Below are 18,544 nucleotides of genomic sequence, written 5' to 3'. Positions count from 1 at the left end.
AAATTTGGCATTTTGTAGCAGTATAAGGTGTAGTTGAAACTATAAAAATATCAAGACAGAAATAGGCAAACAAAACTTTTTTGAAGTTATATAATCTTTTGTAAATTAAGATAATACACAGTAAAAAATTTTTTGATTCAACAAATCAATGACAGCAGTAAGCAGGGAGAAAGAGCCGAGGATGAGAAAAGACAATGCATTGTTACTTGCTTACATCAGCTTTACAATTACTTTTTAATCACCCCAACAACCCACCGACAAATACAAAAATGAATGAAATAAAATGAACAATAATTAAAAAAAAGATTTAAAAGAAATGGTATATAGATTTAGGAAATAATTGGCAACATACTGCCCATTAGGACAATTCATCATTTATACACTTGATAAGAAATAAAATTGGAGCACACTTTGCGTAGGATTTTCAAAGGCTTATTAATTATTCTCAAGAACTCTAGAACAGTTAAAATCATTTAAGGCACTTCAATTGTACTTTCCAGTCTCTGATATTTTAGTACTTGATTGTAAATTTTTACAGTATTGTTTTAACTTTGTAAGAAACAGCTATTTTTAGTTTAAAAGAAAAAAATAAACTAGATTTCTCATGGCAACAACTTTTTTCAATTACAAGTGGGGCAAAAAATGAAAAGGGATGGAGGTAGTATAATTCTTTTGTACTAAAAAGATTGACAATATGCAGTAGAAGTAAGATAAAAGCAAGCAATAACAAAATAACTTTAAAAATACTGCATTTGGGATTAAATAAATAGCAAGTTATGAAACATGTGGGTCACAAAAATTTGTAATATATTTCAGAAATGTGAGAACCATGATTTATACATTTTTGATGTAGGATGTAGTAAAAAGCTGAATTTGACATATTTTCATTCTTTCCCCTAACCCATCCCTTTTGTGGTTTGCAGCAACAATTTTCCTAATTTTCAAAGTTTACAAGCAGTAGAAAATGAAATTTATTTTTTCAAGTACTATTTTCTTTTCTCTTTGGAACAAATCATGCAATTTTCCGGAAGTTGGGGGCCCCTAACGAAGCGGGAGCACTAAGCTATAGCTTGCTTAGAGTATACATAAATCCAGCCCTAATCATGAACAATTCTTTGAATTGAATCTGTATGACAATTGAAATCACCCAAAGAAAGTTGGGCATAAGTGACCTTATATGCAATTAAGGAATCCAATACGTCATCATATATCCAACAAGACATATGATAGAATTCCTTTTCAATGACCTGAGATAATAGAAAAGTAAACTTATATGTGGGGTACTCTTATATGAAGATCTGGCAGTACTTGAGTCCAAGTAACCATTCAGCATAAGAATTCTAAGAAATTATTAAAATCACTCTTAAAGACATGTGTCTTATTATGACAAAACTAAAAGAGTATATTGAAGCAATTGCAAAAAAAATTTAAAGTAGTATAGTAATTGCTGAAAGATTAATATGGTACAGAAAAAGTGTAGAAGTACTAACATAAATAACAGACAAATTTATGTAAAGCAAATTGAAACCTCAAGACATCCATCATAAAGAACTATTCCCTAATCAAGAACAAATTTTTAATGAATGAATACAGTCCTTTAACTTTTTTTTTTTTTTAAAGTATTTACATTATGTACACAAGGTAATTCAATTTCAAGTGATTTCACTATTTTTGAGGGAAAAAGTCCTAGAGTACATTCGAACAAATAGCTTTGAAATGCAAAAAAAGAAAAGAAAAAAAAGTAGTCAGTTAGTTTTTAAAAAAATAATAACTTGATATAAAAATAAAAGAATTTTTAAAGTCTGAAAAAAAAAAAAACTTATAAACAGCCCTAGAGGCAAAGAAATCGTTTTTCGGTCCGGTCAAAATTTTGAAACTTTTAGTTTTAAAAATGCAATTTTAGACTTTCTTTGCAGATACTTTGGGGCAAAAAGATAGAGGGTTCTTAGAGGAAATTTGTAGAAATTGAAGCCTTAAAAACCTGATTATAGGCAATGTTTATTGATGTTAGGGTAAGGGAGGGAGTTCAGAGATTGTTTCCGATCGGTTTTCTTTTAAATAGATTAAAATCAATTCCTTCTCCCTCCTGCAAGTTTTCAAAATTAAAGTTTCAAAAACACAACTTCAGACGAACTTTGAGGATTTTATGGAAAGGAAAATCTAGAGCATTTTTCTGATTTTTTTTCAAACTATGATCCAAAAAAGTGAAGCCATGTTTAATATTCAGGGGCTATTCTACTTATTTTTTTTCTAAGTGTCATTTAAAAAACCCATTGCTTGTGATATTAAAGAAAGGCGGCATAAAGACCCTTGCACGCAAAGTTTCTTAAACTAAATTCTTAAAATGCAGTTGTTTTACGGGCATATTTTGTTATTCTAGGACCAGTAATTTTTCAAAATTAAAGCTCCAAAAACACAATTCTGAGCGATTTTTAATGTTGTTGAGTATGGGCTTTCCCCTAAAATTTAGATATTTCATGCAAGAGAATGATATATTTGTTTTTAACATACATGAAAGCTAGTATTTAGTTGGTACAAGTAAAACCAAAAAAAAAAAAAAAAACCACTTGAAAAGAATCTTTGGATGATGAGTAAAGACTGAAATTTAATTTTGATGTGATTTCCTTTGATAAATACATTTTCTATTTATAATCTGCAAATTATTTTTTTGTGTTCTTAGTTTGATTAATGTGAGTAACTAATTCAGTTTCAATTGTTTGTTTTTTATCTTGTGGAATAATATTTCACTAGATAAATATTTCCATTTTTAACATTTCCATTTTTCAAAATTTTTTTGGGGTATTAATATTTCACAAATATTAGAAACAGGTTATCTGTAGCCATTTGATTTTTCTGTTCATTATTTCTTAAAAACTGCAAGTATGGCGCGTTAATGCGCATGATACACTGATTTTATAACAAACTTGATTTTTCTGTGTGTTTAGGGAAGGTGGGATTTCTGAGAGATTTATTTATTTTTCTTCACTTTCTTAATTTTCTTCAAAGAATTTTAAAATTTCATCCAATTTCTTCAAGCCTATTTTCATATTATTGTTTTAAAAAAATTGCATCATGTTTACTAGGCATGAAAAATATTAGGAGGTAACTTGTGGTCAACAAGCTAATTTAGGAGCACTTTTAATTTAAATTTATTTTTTAATTATTAGTAGCCATTCAATCCAGACTTTTTTTAAATTAAAACATTATATAAAAGCACTTTATGCCAAAAGAAAAAATTAATGACATCTTTAAAATGTTGCAACGCTGTAGTTTTATATTTATTCAAAATAGAAAAAATTAATTTGGAAAATGATCTTACTTCAACCATCAGTTTGTAAAGAAGAATAATTATAAAGTATGGACATTAATTTAAATATATATATATATATATATATATATATATATATATATATATGTTTCATTGAATCATCAACTAATTAAAGAGCAAGTTGTAAAATGAATGATGTAATCATATGTATAGTTACAAAGAACTAAATGACTCAAAAAAAAAAAAAAGGGTCATCAAAAGCTGGGGTAAGGGTATCATAATATATAAACTTAGGAAATGATCCTTTAATATTTCATTCAGTTTTACACACTTTCTAAACTATTTATTTTGCTTTTACTCAGCACACTTTCATACTACATGTTATAGTGCAAAGTTCAGAGAAAATTGTTGTATATATTGTTAACAAATGTATTCATTGGCAAAATTTGGCCAGTTACAAATAATCTGCAAAGTCTGCGATTAATTGGCACATCTCTAGTAAGAACCTCATTAATTGCCTTAAACGGCCAATGAATAATGCATTAGTATTTTTTTTTTTCAATCTCAATTTTGAAATATGTAGAATTCTGTAAGAAAAAGATGTATTATATTATGATGAAAAAAATATTTTTTTTATACCTTTAAATGTGTTTTGTTTCATATTTCCAAAGAAATACAGCATCCAAAGTTTTTCTAACCACCGATAGCAATGAATCAGCAAGCAGTAAGAAGAGTTTGGCGAGACTTCTGGAGAGACCTTGCTGTTATAGCTGAAAAAATTAACGTAAGATTCAAAATGCAGTATTATATGTGTCATACTTAATAGTAACATAACAAAAGGTTTAGCGCAAGTAAATTTTTAGCAGAATTAAAATCATGTAATTTCTCAATGCGCATGAATTGGAATCTTGCTGCACATTTATATTACATGATAAGATTAATTATTCAATCATAATATTTGCTTTATATATGAAACATTTTGTACAATAAACAATTTTAAATAAAATGCAATGAAAATCAGTAATACTTTCATTACAGTCTAAAATTGGGGGGAGGGGTTACCATGAAATGAAATTTTTATGTTCAAGTAATAAGAATGCATTAAAAGGCATTCTAATTGCATTATTTATTTTGTTGCATGGATTACTTTTTCCAGAAGCAAAATTCCCATTAAGTTTTGGGAGTATAATTTATCAGTTATCAAATGCAGAGCAACAATCATAATAGTAAATGTAACTTTCAATACACTTAGTTCGCAAACAATAGCTTTGTCTAGATTGTAACTTTTGGACATACATCAAACTTCCAACTTACTTTTTTCCTAAAATCATTCAGAAAATAAATAATATGTCTTTACTTTTGTAATCTGTGGAAAATATTATTAAAAAATTATTCAGATTGAGATTCATACCCTTAATTTTTTAAAAAACAGATGGAGATAATTTAATAAAAAAAAATTTTTTTTTGATGGTACATTTGCTCAGTTAACGTTTTGAATGTCCAAATGTGTGCCTTTTAGCAAAGAAAACCATTTTTAAGGGCTTTTGAAGAGCATTTTTTCCTTAATTTATGTCAATTCTTGTCTCTATACAGTATTATAATTTTACTCAAAAATGTTTGAGTGAATTAAAATAAAAGTTATTTAGTGGTAAAGCTTCAAAGTTCAGGTCTGTGTTTGCTCCCACCTTTTGAGAACTGCCCATACACCACTGTGTACAGTGAGCATTGGGTAATTGAATCAGCGGCATTATTAAATCAAATCCTCAAATACAGAACAAAATTCAGCTTTAATATTAAAAATTGCTGGATATTTGAATACTATTTCCTACAAACATGTGGTGCGTCAGAGCAGTCTTTTTTTTTAAATTCTTTTCGTAAAATGAGTTGTTTTTTTTTGGTCCGGAAATAGTGAAAAGGAAGAGAAGCAGGGTGCTGATAGAAAGTTTTGGGATAAAAGTCGAACAAAACTGAGACAGAGAAAAACATAGTTCCAAAAAGACTTCTTCACTATAGGGCTGGGCGGTGCATCAATGCATTGCAGAAAATTAGTGTATAGCCCACGCAATGAAACAGTTTAAAAAATAAATTTCTAAACCAAAGCATCGGTATTGCACCAAGTACAAATCTAAGCACCAAAGTACAGACACTGGTCCACAATCGTTGCCGTTTTAATTAAATTTGTTCACACCAATGTCAAAACAGCTAAGAGTCAAGTCAATCTGGCTTAACAATGATGGTTTGAAGAGTTAGTTACACAAAACTTTTTAAACAAACGCTGGTGGAAGTATCATAAGCGAGCAAATTTCTTCACTTCTCCCAAAACATGCAACACTCTTGCTTTTAGCTCTAAATGGAAAATATGATGATGAACAAAGTTTATCATATAATGACTCATCAAAGGTGGAAAAGTTTAAAGCACAAAGAAAAATAAACTAACATTGTAGACATGTAATTAAGATGTTACAAGGAGCCCCTTTTTAAGTGCAAGGAGATGTGATCTTGTGAATGGAACACACATAACCTTGCTTCTATATTCTCACATCTTTTTGCATTGAAAAAATAGGCAGTCTATAATCCCAAAACACATGTCTGTAAATGTTTATTGTTATCTTGCACTTTTAACACTTTTTGTGCCTATAATTTCTTTCTGGTGCTAGAATTTGTTAGCAAGTTTCTGGCGTAATATGTATTTTTACATCTTGTATATATTTTGTAACATTTTAAGCAAGTTTAAATCAAGCTTTAAAAAAAAAAAATTCTCACATCGCGATGTAAGGCTGGCAATGCATCACGATGCAGAAATTCCTTCGTTATTCAGCTCTATTATGCTCTTGATTATGTCACTGGTTGCGCATTGGTCAGAGCAACAAGGTATGAATTCTGAGGGATACGTATAAGTAGTTTTATGCCACCAAAAAAAGATAATGTTTAAATTAATTAACACCTATTTTTAGCAGTCAACAGCAGCTAGTTTTCGAAGCACATAAGTTAAAATTTTAATTTTGTAATTGCTTTTTCATACTGTTTTATGATTAAATTCATTAAATGATCATAGATTGAATATTTTGAATCAATGGCATACTTCTTGTGGCAAGAAAGAGCATTAAATTCAGATTGGTACCAGAAGTTATTGCATTTTTTCACATTTTGAGATCTAAAACTTTTGTCATTGATGGATAAAATTTGAAAATATCTTGAACAGATTTCTAAGAAATGTAACCCAAAAATTTCTTAGCAAAGCAGTTAGGCTTCAAAATGTGACTAGTCAATAGAGTTTTCTTGAATGTATTTTATTTAACACTTTGTAGGTTTTGCTGCTGTGTACAAACTGCTATAACTGTAAAAGTGTTGTTTTTGAATAGCTGCATAAATTCATAGTGAAACTAGTTTAGAGTAGAACTGTAGGTCAAATTAAATAAATTAACACACAAAAAAGAGCTGGAATTGGTGGGTTTCATTCCTTTAAAAATTCAATACATTTTTAATTTTGCACTAAGAAATATTAAAATTTTTTTTAAAAACTTGAAAAGTCACAATAAAAAAAGCATGTCATATTTACAATGTTTATGCAAATACAAAAAAAAAAAAAAAAACATAAATGAAAAAGGATTTGCTTAAAACATCAATAAAATTGGAAAAACACTGGCATCTTTCAGCTGATGCGTGCTCTTTTTGCATTGTTAAAGAGCCTCCGTCACTGCCTTGCAATAACTATCTGCAACTTTTGCGTAAAAATTTTCGCCTGATATATTCAAGCTGTTTTTACTTCTTACTAATAAACATAAGTGTTTCAACACAAAAACATTCCACTGAAGCTTAGATTTTTATCTCTTACACTAGATTCAAAAGGAAAATAAAATAATATTGTAAAACGAACACAAAACATCTATTTTACCGCAAATCAGCAAATAGCAGAAAAGACCTTCGTCATAAATCTTTTTTTTTTTCCAAAGCAATAATTAAGTAAGTAAATAAAATGTAACTACCGCTTTTTCAAAACGTTGGGAGCAGGGGCGTAGCTAAGGGGGGGGTTTTGGGGACAAAACCCCCCCCGAAAAGTTAGTCTCAAAAAAAAAAAAAAAGAGAAAAAGAAGAGAGAAGAGAAAGAAAAAAAAGAAGAAAAGGAAAAAAATCCAAGCGATTATACATATATATACATATATATATATATATATATATATATATATATATATATTATGTATATATATATATATATATATATATATATATATTATGTATATATATATATATATATATATATATATATATATATATATATATATATATATATATATATATATATATATATATATATATATATATATATATATAAAAGAAGTAACCCCCCCCGAAAGTCGGATCTAGCTACGCCACTGGTTGGGAGAGAAGAGCTGAAACGAAATTTACCTAACGAACTCTGTCAAATTAACTTTCGCATTCCTCAGATCTTCTTTCGAAACATGAAATGCGTATATTTTTATTAATTTTGTTTTATATTTAAAACTTAAAGAGAAAAAGAAACGATTTTGATTTCGAAGTCCCAGTCGCAGAGCATTATGGGAGGTCTTGTTCGAGTAAGCTCACCGGTTAACTTGACTGGTAGATCACATGACAGTCGACGACACTTGCGAGAGCAGGTTAACCGGTAGGTTTGTTCGTATGCGCCCCTTGTAATTCGCAACTCCAACGAACTATAGGGGGCACTGCAGTCACTGTCTAATGGCGGAATTGAAAACTAAAACAAACGCATGTGGTAACGAAGAAAATGCTAAAAGTGTTGTGATTTTTGTTGTTATGTATGATTTTTTCGCTTTATTCATTTGAAAAGATTTTTCAAAGTCTTTTGGTTATTCTGACCCATATAGAAAGAGATTAGAAAACAAAAAGTATTACGAAAGTAAACAATTAATGCAGAACACACAGTAAGTTGTTCTGAAGCAGCCATTTTTACGATGTTGAATTCGGAATTCATAAATTTTTGGTTCGCTTCGAACGGCATTTTCATTTTGTACCGTTTTTTTCTATACATTAGTACATATTAAGTTCAGTTTCGTGACATTTTCGGCATTTGTTGACATTTTTGTCACATAGTGCACATACATGGCAGACTGTCAAGAGTAACGTTTAACACTAGATAATTTATTTCTATGACTATATGATTGGATATCTAAAGAAATCATGCATTTAATTCATTCGTCATGGAAATGATTTACCTGATATGCGAAATCTTGTCAAGATACATTATTCTTTCACACAATTTTAAAACCATAACCTTATAAACAGATTTTTGGCGAACTTTTATTTTTTATTGTTCAAATTCTTAACGTTCTTTCTGGATTTTTCAATCTGTTCTGCGATAAATATTTTCAAGAAAATTTATTTGCATACTTTCTATTTCAGTAGGATACTGTAGTAACAAAGGTTATTTAAATCATTTATGTGGAATTAGGTTAAGGAAAAGTGTCCAGTCAATGTTGTTAAGTTCGTTTTTTTTTCTTCATCGAATTGAAAACTGATATTTATTCAAATTCACTCAGAACAAAATAAATAAAATGTCTACTCACAGTTTATATATGGTGGTAGTTTTCTTTTCAGTTGATTGACCATTATTTCTTTTTACTTATCGAATTCTGTAATCTTACTATCATTTTATTCCACTCATGATAAAAATTAAAAATGGTTTAACTAAAAACGCGAAATCTCGCCAAGGCTACTTTGCTCGCACAATTCCAAAACTATAACCCTAAACAAATTTGGCGAAACCTTTCAGCTGAGAATAAAAGGAATAAAGTAAATTCTTTCTCGGTTAAACATTTTTTATTTTGTTCTACGATAATAAATTCAAGAAAATATTTTGCATACTGTCCATTCCAACTAAATGCTGCTGTAAAATATGATTAGTTAAATTAATTTAAGATTAAAAAAAACTCATATTCTTACAAATTCATACAAAACAATAAAAAAATTTACCTGGTATAACGTTATCCAATTTTGTTAATCCAGAGTTTTCTTGTTTACGCTTCCACCATTTAATACTTTTTTGAAAGAAATAAGGAAAACTAACATTATTTTGAGAAGCTCGAGAATACTACTAAGGGACGAATTAATTTCTGTTGTTGAAGGCGTTCTTATTAGACATGTTGAATGCGTTACTCAGAACAAACTGACCGCGTTTACGTCAACAGATACACGTGGAGCGCAACGTGGCAATGTTTTAGTTGCATTCGCAGTTTTATAAATCACCGCAAGGTAGCGTATTCGAGCGCTGGAGTTCCGAATAAACTGGCAACGTTTTCAGTGCTTGCAAACACTGATCAAACCACGCGACGCATGGAGGCCGTAGCAGCAATGCAATGCTTTCTAAATTAAGGGGACCAAGATGAAAAAAATCATCAAAAAATCGAATTTTCATTTTTTGTCTTAAAAAATAAAATAGATTTACCCCTTTCCAAAAATATATAATTTATAACTTTTAGATCAACAGAAACTCGCGAAATTGGGAACGGAAAGTAACTATAGGTGCGAAATGGGAAGATTGGGCGCCGAAGATTGGGCGCCGAGCGTTTTGAGCGCCGGGAACTTTGGGCGCCGAGCACTTTGGGCGCCAGTAACTTTGGGCGCCGTGAACTTTGGGCGCCGGCAAGCGAATTTTGAAACCCTCTCAATTACAGTGCATTGGCGAAATTCGGAAGCTGCCAAAATGGTTGGCGAGAATTTCGCAGTGCTGCTCTTTGCGGAGCGCAATGCTGCTTATGCTCTGCTCAAGCGCCTCTGCTTGCAACCTGTGTTTGAAAACAAAGTTCATTGTAATAGTCGCGATTGTCATAAAGTTCTGTATTTTTAAAACTCTGAACGATATTGTTGGTCTAATTAAACAATTATTTGAACACAATATGTATCAAGTTTTTAAATGTTGCAAGTCGTGTATGGATATTACGCTAGTTAAATTTTGTATTGAGACTTATAAATTTTGTTTACAAATGCTACTTGTGCAGTCGTGAAAGCTTGGCTTCATCTTCATCCGTTATGGCTTTCATATTTTCACTCGTATTATATTTAAAATCCTTGAAACTTATGTTTTGTCACATACAATCTTATTTTGTGAAACAACCACGAATTTCGTTAGCGTTACTAAAAAGTTGTTATATTGTTGACTAATATAATGTAAAAAATATATGAATTTTTTAGGATATATTTGACATTTCTTTTAATTCAGTATTGATTCAATGTATTTTAATTCGTAAATATACTTCAGTTTGATTCTTCTGTGTGTTGAAGTTACGCATAATTTAAATTGCAGACGATATTCCTTTTATATTTTCCGAAAAATATTAAAATGCATTTTACTTATGAGTTAAAAACTAGTTGGGTTGTGGAACAGTCAAAAAATATTAAGAATTTTTCCTACCTTTCCTGCAATCCTACTGGTGATTAAAAAGTTAAAGTTGAAAATAAAGAATGATAACGGAATATCATATCAATTTATTTTAAATACTAATAAAATCTCGGTTGTGCTTCTTTAAAAAAAAAACCTATATTGTACCCTCAAAGCAACAGTAAGATATCTTAGTGTTATATCTGTGATAAGGTATGTTACTGTTGTTCTGAAGCTATGATGGGGGGGGGGGGGGGGGGTATTTTGGTTTTGCATTAAAAAAATCCGAGTTTAGACCAAAATATCTAGGACAGCATCAAGACAAGTAAAAAAAAAAAAATTCTAAAGATGGAATGGCAGATCTACCATGTTGCAATTGTAAGGGGCTCCCAGGACCATAAGGCTATAAAGATGATTCAAAATTGCAGCCTTTTTTTAAATTTTTTTTACTTAGTTCTATGATAGACAAAGACTTAATAAACTTTTTAGAAATATCAATATTTTGAAATTTACCAAACTAAACAATGAGATGGGCTGGTCATTTCTCAAGAATGGAAAATGACAGAGCTGCGTTGACGGTCTTTAGTGCGGTCCCATTTGGACAGCGACCAATGGGTAGACCAAAAACAAGATTAGGTCGACTGTGTGGGCTCTGATTTTGATTTCATTAAAATCAAAAACTGGAGGTCAACGACAAAGAGGAGGACAGCCTAGCAGGATCTCCTGAAAAAGGCCAAGGCTCGCAATGGGCTATGCAGCCAATTATGATGATAATTACAGACAAAGGGGTCCCCAAAAATATATTTCAATGGGCCTCTTAAACCCATAAATCAGCCACTGAAAACTAATCTTCTGGTAACTCTGAAGTAATTTGAAGTGAATATTTACCAAATACTTGAACTACCTATAATCTGTGAAAAGGTAATTGTTTCTTATTCACAGTAATTATTACAATTGGCTAAAATCACATTGAAATGTCAGTAATCCAACGCTATTGAGCACAAAACTTGCAAATGATTGCAGACACGTGTTTCGGTGTTACAAGGAACACCTTTTTCAATGCAAAGAAGTGTGAGCTTTTGGATGAAAAGTCATCCGAGCTTTTCTCGGATGACTTTTCATCCAAAAGCTCACACTTCTTTGCATTGAAAAAGGTGTTCCTTGTAACACCGAAACACGTGTCTGCAATCATTTGCAAGTTTTGTGCTTAATAGCGTTGGATTACTGACATTTTAATTTTTCAGCACAAAGGTATTTATTCTTTATAAAATCACATTGGTTTGCTCAAGACATGAATAAGTACAGAAATTCTTACTTTCTTAGTATTCCTGAACTGCTAATACTTCGTATAAGCAGGCTTGTCATTTCGAATTTTTCCAGGGTTTGAGGGGTGGGAGAGGGTGTTTACTCAATGCAAATTTTATTGCAGGAACTACAACCCCTTATATGTAACATTAATTTCTCAAAGCTAGGGGTGAGGCAATTGACCCTCCTAAATGACAGGCCTGCTTATAGGAAGTTTAAATTTCGACGGGGTCAACAAGAGGCCATGTCTGCCTGGTGTAAACCTAACCGGCAGTTCTGTAATGCTGTGATTAGGATTTGCGTAGCCTTCACAATATTCCCAGGTTAGGTTTGCCCCAACTATAGTGGGCCTAGCTTGGAATCCAAGTGATATATTTATGGAGGGCTGGCAAGCCCTAAGCTGACAAGGGGTCTACAGTGACTCCCAAAAGTCCCAGAATTTAAATAGTAAAAATTCATGCCATTTAAATTGATATCTGTTTCTAATTTCAAAATTTTATATCCTTGGCAAATTAATTATAATTGAATCAAATTTATTAATTTTGAAAAAGGGCATAATGAGTTGTCAAAATTTTCAACTTAAAATGTACAATTTTTTTATAAGACATAGAAAAATAAGAATATTTTTGTACAAAAAAGATTCTTGGGCTCACAAAGGTCTGTTGAGTCAATGAAGTTTCAATGCCATCAGAATATAAATATGCAAGACCTATATAAATTTAATAAATAAAATTGGATTGTGGTTTTCTACAAACTAAAGCTTTTGTAATCAAGGATTGTAGTGAGGTGATAGTCTTTCTAATGTTATCCTTATACATAAAATTTAGGCCTCTTTTCAGAATTTTGCTACATAATACTAAATATCGTGCATAAAGACTTGGACACATCCAAATGGTATCGAGAATATAAGATGTGTCCCCTTTAAAAAATAAACATAAAAAAAACAAGGTATTTCTAAAAATTAATCGATTGATGGTTGTTTCAATTTCAAGTTTTTACTGATGAGTTTAGCACTAGTAAAATTCAGTGCACCTTCAAACATTTATACTGCAGTGGGCAGGTAATTGGCAGTATCTGCACAAAGTAGTTTTCGAGATATTTGAAGCAACTTGTTTTGTATTCAATACTAACAATAGGGAAATGTTGGAATAAGACGTTTTTTTGCACTTTTTCTCAGCATGAAACAAATAAGCAAGCTTGTAAATTAAAGCTAACCTACAATAGGTGACAAAAATACAAAAGCATTAAAAATCTTCAGATGCTACCCATAACTTGCCCACGGCAGTATACTTCTCCTTTGGGAGTTCATTGAAAAGGGAAAGTTAATGGTCTTTTGTTAAGTTGAAACTGCCATGGAAGTAACACAGGGTAATACAGCATCAAGAACACTTCCCTTTTGCAAACTCTCCATAAAAAAGTCATTTCTTTTGCAAAAGTGTGTTGTAACGAGACTTTTGTTTTGGGAAAAGTTTTTAATGCACAGATATGTATTCAAAAAGTACTTTATTTCAGCGACTTTAATTACAGCACAACTTTTAAAGAAAATTACATTGTTGTAGAAAAACATGTATGGAACAATTCAGCAGTAAGTTATCCAGGGCTAAGGTAGATATGCAATATACCGACAGCCTGGTTATGACATCCAGAGACTACAGTTTCGTCATTGTTATGGACTCATCAGTCTGGAACAGTCAATAACTAAGCTGGAGGCAGATGTCATCTCATTGATGCTTAGAGTGCCAACAGACTGGTAGCTAAATTAAAATTAACACACCAGCGAGAGTCCCCAGCAATGGCGCAGTTCAACTCGTCAATTGAAAGCAAAGCATGGGTATAAAGCAGTTTACCACCTTTTAGCCAGGGCTAAGGTAGAACTACAGGCAACATACGGAAATCATCTCATTCAAGCTGAATGAGTCTCGTATCTGCCTCTCAAGCTCGGTTCTTGAATATTTCAGACTGATGAGCCCATAACAAGGATGAAACTGCAGTCTCTGGATATCATGACTGGGATGTCAGTATATTGCATGTAGTTCTGCCCTAGCCCAGTCTTAAGGACGGTAACTTTCTGCTTTATACCCATGCATTGCCTTCGATTGTTTAGTTGAAGCACACCACTGCTGTGAACTCTTGTGATTTGCTCAATTAAATTTAGTTACCGGTTTGTTGGCACTCTTAGCTTCAATGAGATGACATCTGCCTTCAGCTTGGTGATTGACCATTCCAGACTGATGAGTCCATAACAAGGATGAAATTGCAGTCTCTGGATGTCATGCATGCATAATTGACAAATGTGTAAAAAAAATGTTTTTCTTCAAATCTTGCTCATAATCATCATTAACTTTCAAATTGGAAGCAGCAATCAAACAAAATGTTAAGTTCCTGTCTTGAATCTTGAAAGATATGCGGGCCTTTCTTGTAGTTTTCTCAATTTTTTTTGATGCCATATCACTTTGATCTGTTTGATTCTTATTTCACTGTTAATTAGCAATTGCAAAAAGTTTTTATTTCGAAGCAACTATCATTAAATGAAATACATTTACTAGCAGCAAGTTTACCAATAAGACAGGTAATTTAATTGATTTAATCTGCCATTACTAATAAGCCAGCTAGTGTCAAGAAAGCAGGTGGTAACCAAGGCTGAGGAATTGGAGGAAAAATGACTCCGACTCTTTGACTTTGAAAAGAATAACGTTTTGTCAAAATGTCTTCTGTTGAAAGGTTCTTCATTCATAAGGGCGTAAGGATTGGTAGGGGCACCATGGGCTCTCACAACCCTTTGCACTGAATGTTATTCAGCTCCCTATTCTGCACAAAGTATGAAGTTGAGAAGATGATTAAATGTCATGGAGAAGCGTGCCATATCTTGCGCTCACTTAGGCTTCAGATCTGGCCCTTCCCCCAATTTTCCTTCTACTTCCGCAGTGCCATGAATTCAAAATTAATTATAATGCAAGAATAATTAACTGCAAGCTCCTTATATGGATTGCTTTGAACCTAAAAAAGAAAAACATGGGTGGCTCACAAGTTGTAGGGTACTTACTTTGGCTCAAGAGCCTCCCCCCCCCCTTTCCCCCGACTACCAATCACTTCTGAAGTGCTCCAAATTCAGAGTTAATTACAATACAATATGAATAGCAACCCCTTCTGCAAGTTTTCCGGATTGCCTCACATGCCATGAATGTAAGGGAAAAAAACGGAAACGAACAAGTTCAAAGGGTGCAAGAATGCACTAGCCAAGGGCACTCACTTTGGTTCCCCTCTCCCCTCTAACTTAACTATCACAGGTGCTATGAATTCAAAGTCAATTATACAATATTTGCTGTAAACTCCTTTGATAGGGAACATTTTAATATAATTAAGATTTTGGTGCAATCTGCAAATTGTTATCAATTATCAGTTCATTCAGGCAAAATTAACAAGGCCAAAAAAATTTTTTTTTTTAGAGCTCTGAATATATTATTATCATTAGCATACAAATGAACTCACACCTATTAGACTATAATGATTTAGTACAGTTAAGGAGTGACACAAGCTCCTTATGTTGTTGTATCGGAGCATAAAACAATCGAAATGGAACAGCTTACAGTTCCTGGGGCCAATGACTACTGATTGCGAGTAGTTGGTGGTAGCCAAACGTGTCATTTCAATTTTTTCTAGGAAATGGGAGGGGGGGGGGAGAGTGTGCAAAAGCTGACACTGGTCGCTCAAATTCTCACGAGCCCCACAGAGCATAGGAGCAGTGACTCAACATCTTCCCACCCATCCTTTCCCCTTTTTATTTTTTTTTTATAACACTAAAAACTGAGACAGATGAAGGTGAAATTACAAATTAAATGAAAAGGATTATATTCTTTCCTGAGATAAAATGTATTTCTTAGATCATTAAATGGTAGTATTTTTTACAGATTTTCTCACGACATTTTAATTGTTAAAAAACTTTATGCACTAACCAAAATCTTCAACATATTGTTCAGAGAAAACCAATAAATTAAAACATCAACAACATAAGAGAAGCACACTCAGATCGTATTTCAGTTACTATTCTCAAGAATATAAAAAAAATCAACAGTCAAAGAAACTCATTTTGAAACAGCATGTATTATCTACCATGTTAAAATCTGTTCTGCGTCTCTTTCAATGTGAGTTTATTGCGAATGTTTACAGCAAGTAGAATTGTCCAAACATAACAACAATACAGACGTAAATTAAGATTCAGAAGAAACCCTACGAAAACGGAAATATTTGACAACACAAAGAACAGTAAATCGTGAAATTAAAACGAACTAAAACTTTAAACAGCAATATTTCGCATTGCAATTTCTACCTCACAATTTAAAGGGGCGGCTCTGTTTACATTTTACTCGGGGTTGCTTTATTGTATCCAGGTTACCATGCTGTTTAATAGAACGCGCTCGTTTTTATTTCTCATTTCGCCAATGTACTGTAATTGGTTTTGTTCGGCGATCCTCACCGGTCGACCACTAAGTACCGGTTGCTAACCGCTGCGTTCTAACATCAACCGGTTACCGTATTAATATGTTGATTAGTTGATTGAAGCACGTGATCATTAGATCGAATCACTGGTAGCTACCAGTTGAGCTCGTCGAACGCAAGCATTCCTTGCGTTCGACGAACCTCACCGGTCGACCGGTTACTAACCGCAGCGTTCTATGATCAATCGGTTACCATTCTAAGCAGTTGATTGGAGCTCGTGATCATTAGCTGTCACGTGATTAACTAACCGGTAGCTACCATAACGTAAGCATTGAGAGCGTTTCAAAATTCGCCGCCGGGAACGATGAGCGCCGAGCATTTTGGACGCCGGAAACATTGGGCGCCGAGCATTTTAGGCCCCGGGAATACTGGGCACAATATGCTCGGCGCCCAAAGTTCCCGGCGCCCAAAGTGCTCGGCGCCCAAAGTTCCCGGCGTCCAAAGTGCTCGGCGCCCAAAGTGCTCGGCGCCCAAAGTTCCCGGCTTGGCACCCAAAGTTCCCGGCGCCCAAAATGCTCGGCGCCCAAAGTTCCCGGCGCCCAAAATGCTCGGCGCCCAAAGTTCCCGGCGCCCAAAATACTCGGCGCCCAAAGTTCCCGGCGCCCAATCTGCGGCGACCAATCTTCCTAGACCGCTATAGGTGACGCTATAAATTGGATCAAAACGAAACTAGCTTATCTGCTACAATGTTCTGATACGGTATGAAGCTAGCAACGAATCATTACATTTCTAATTGTTTTTAGTGATATTCTTGCCTTGTTTTCATATTTTGTACTTGGTTTGTGAAGATGTGGTTATTCTTAATATATTAATTATTCACAAACTGTAGTACTTTACTAATAAACTGTAGTACTGTGTACTTTATTGTTTTTTTTTTCATATTTTGATTTCTAGTATTGGTATTTGTTGTACGTCTATTCTACGACTCTTTACAGTATATAATAAGTTCATACTTTTTTCTATATCTAATTTTAACTTTTATCTATTGTCTATACTACCTTCCCTTTGTCACTGTTGGTGTTTATTTCTACACAAGAAGATTGCATATAATTATTTCACAAATTTATTCAAATTTATCAGAAAGATTAACGGTTAAACAAGAGTTTCTACAAATACAACAGCTTGAGAGCTTTTCATTTTCGTTCAGTAAGTTAAAATACACGAATGACATTTTTTTCCCCTTTTGCTTAAAAGTTTAGCACACTAAACTACACGACCCTCGTATTGACGGGGGGAGGGGGCATGAACTCCAGTCAGTGTTCAAAAGGGGGGGGGGAGCGGCACAGAACCTAAGGTGCGTGATTCCGTGCGTGATAGCCAAAGTTTGGTTATCACGTACGGAAGTATGGCAGTGGGTCCCAGGGGCGGACACAGAAATAACTTTTGGAGGGGGCCCGGAAATTGAATAGCGCATCTCCCCCCCCCCGCGTACAATATGTACCACAGTTTTCATGACTTAATTTTAAATTTTTTTCAGTATCACTTAACGCATATTAATCAACTTTTCGGTACATAAATATTATGCATTAATATGCTTTGAGTGTGGACGTAAAGTAACATTTCAAGCAAATTAAATACTAAACCCAATATAATATAACCGAGATGCTATAAAATGAACGGCTTTATTTAGGATTATTGTCATAATGATTATAACATGATGGCAAGGTCACCCACACCTCATTTGAGTTTTTATAAATTAATTTATATTTTCATTACAAAACAGTATGTAATTTAAAAAATCACGAATTCATAACACACAAGTTTTATTGAAAAATTCAGATACTATTTCTTTGCGAATTTCAAAACAGTTACTGATTTGTTCGGCTCCCGATTTGTTCTTAAAGTCATAATACAATTGAGGAGACTTCTTTGATACTACATGCCCTCTTCCATTAATATCACGGTTTTGCAAAGAAACTACCATGTGATTTCTTTCATTTTGCATTTTTATAAGCTAAGAAAGAAATCTATTTTTTTGCAAAAAGTTTCCTGGATCGAAATGACTTTTTAAACCACTCCTATGCATTTCATAAAAATGTCAATTGTTGGTTCTATCAGAGAAGAATTAAGAAGGCCAAAAACAGCGATATTACGTTCCC

At 32.9% G+C, this 18,544-nt stretch overlaps 1 protein-coding gene across 4 annotated transcripts in view; it reads right to left on the bottom strand.

The window, feature by feature from the left end:
* LOC129231560 (uncharacterized) overlaps positions 1 to 7,805 on the bottom strand; it is an 83,480-nt gene extending 75,675 nt beyond the window's left edge. For 2 of the 4 annotated variants that reach the window (XR_008581271.1, XM_054865912.1), the window contains exons 1-2: positions 7,676 to 7,805; positions 3,908 to 4,038 (exon numbers count right to left, since the gene is read on the bottom strand). The gene's annotated coding sequence lies outside the window, so the exon portion shown is untranslated. Of the gene's footprint in view, positions 1 to 3,907; positions 4,039 to 7,163; positions 7,277 to 7,675 lie in introns of those variants that run through there. The other 2 variants (XM_054865915.1, XM_054865913.1) reach the window with 2 other exon arrangements.
* Between the last annotated feature and the right edge of the window lie 10,739 nt (positions 7,806 to 18,544).

The sequence above is a fragment of the Uloborus diversus genome, chromosome 10 (genome assembly GCF_026930045.1).
Source record: "Uloborus diversus isolate 005 chromosome 10, Udiv.v.3.1, whole genome shotgun sequence".
Lineage (NCBI taxonomy): Eukaryota > Metazoa > Arthropoda > Arachnida > Araneae > Uloboridae > Uloborus > Uloborus diversus.
This window is presented reverse-complemented; position numbering and strand designations above follow the sequence as displayed.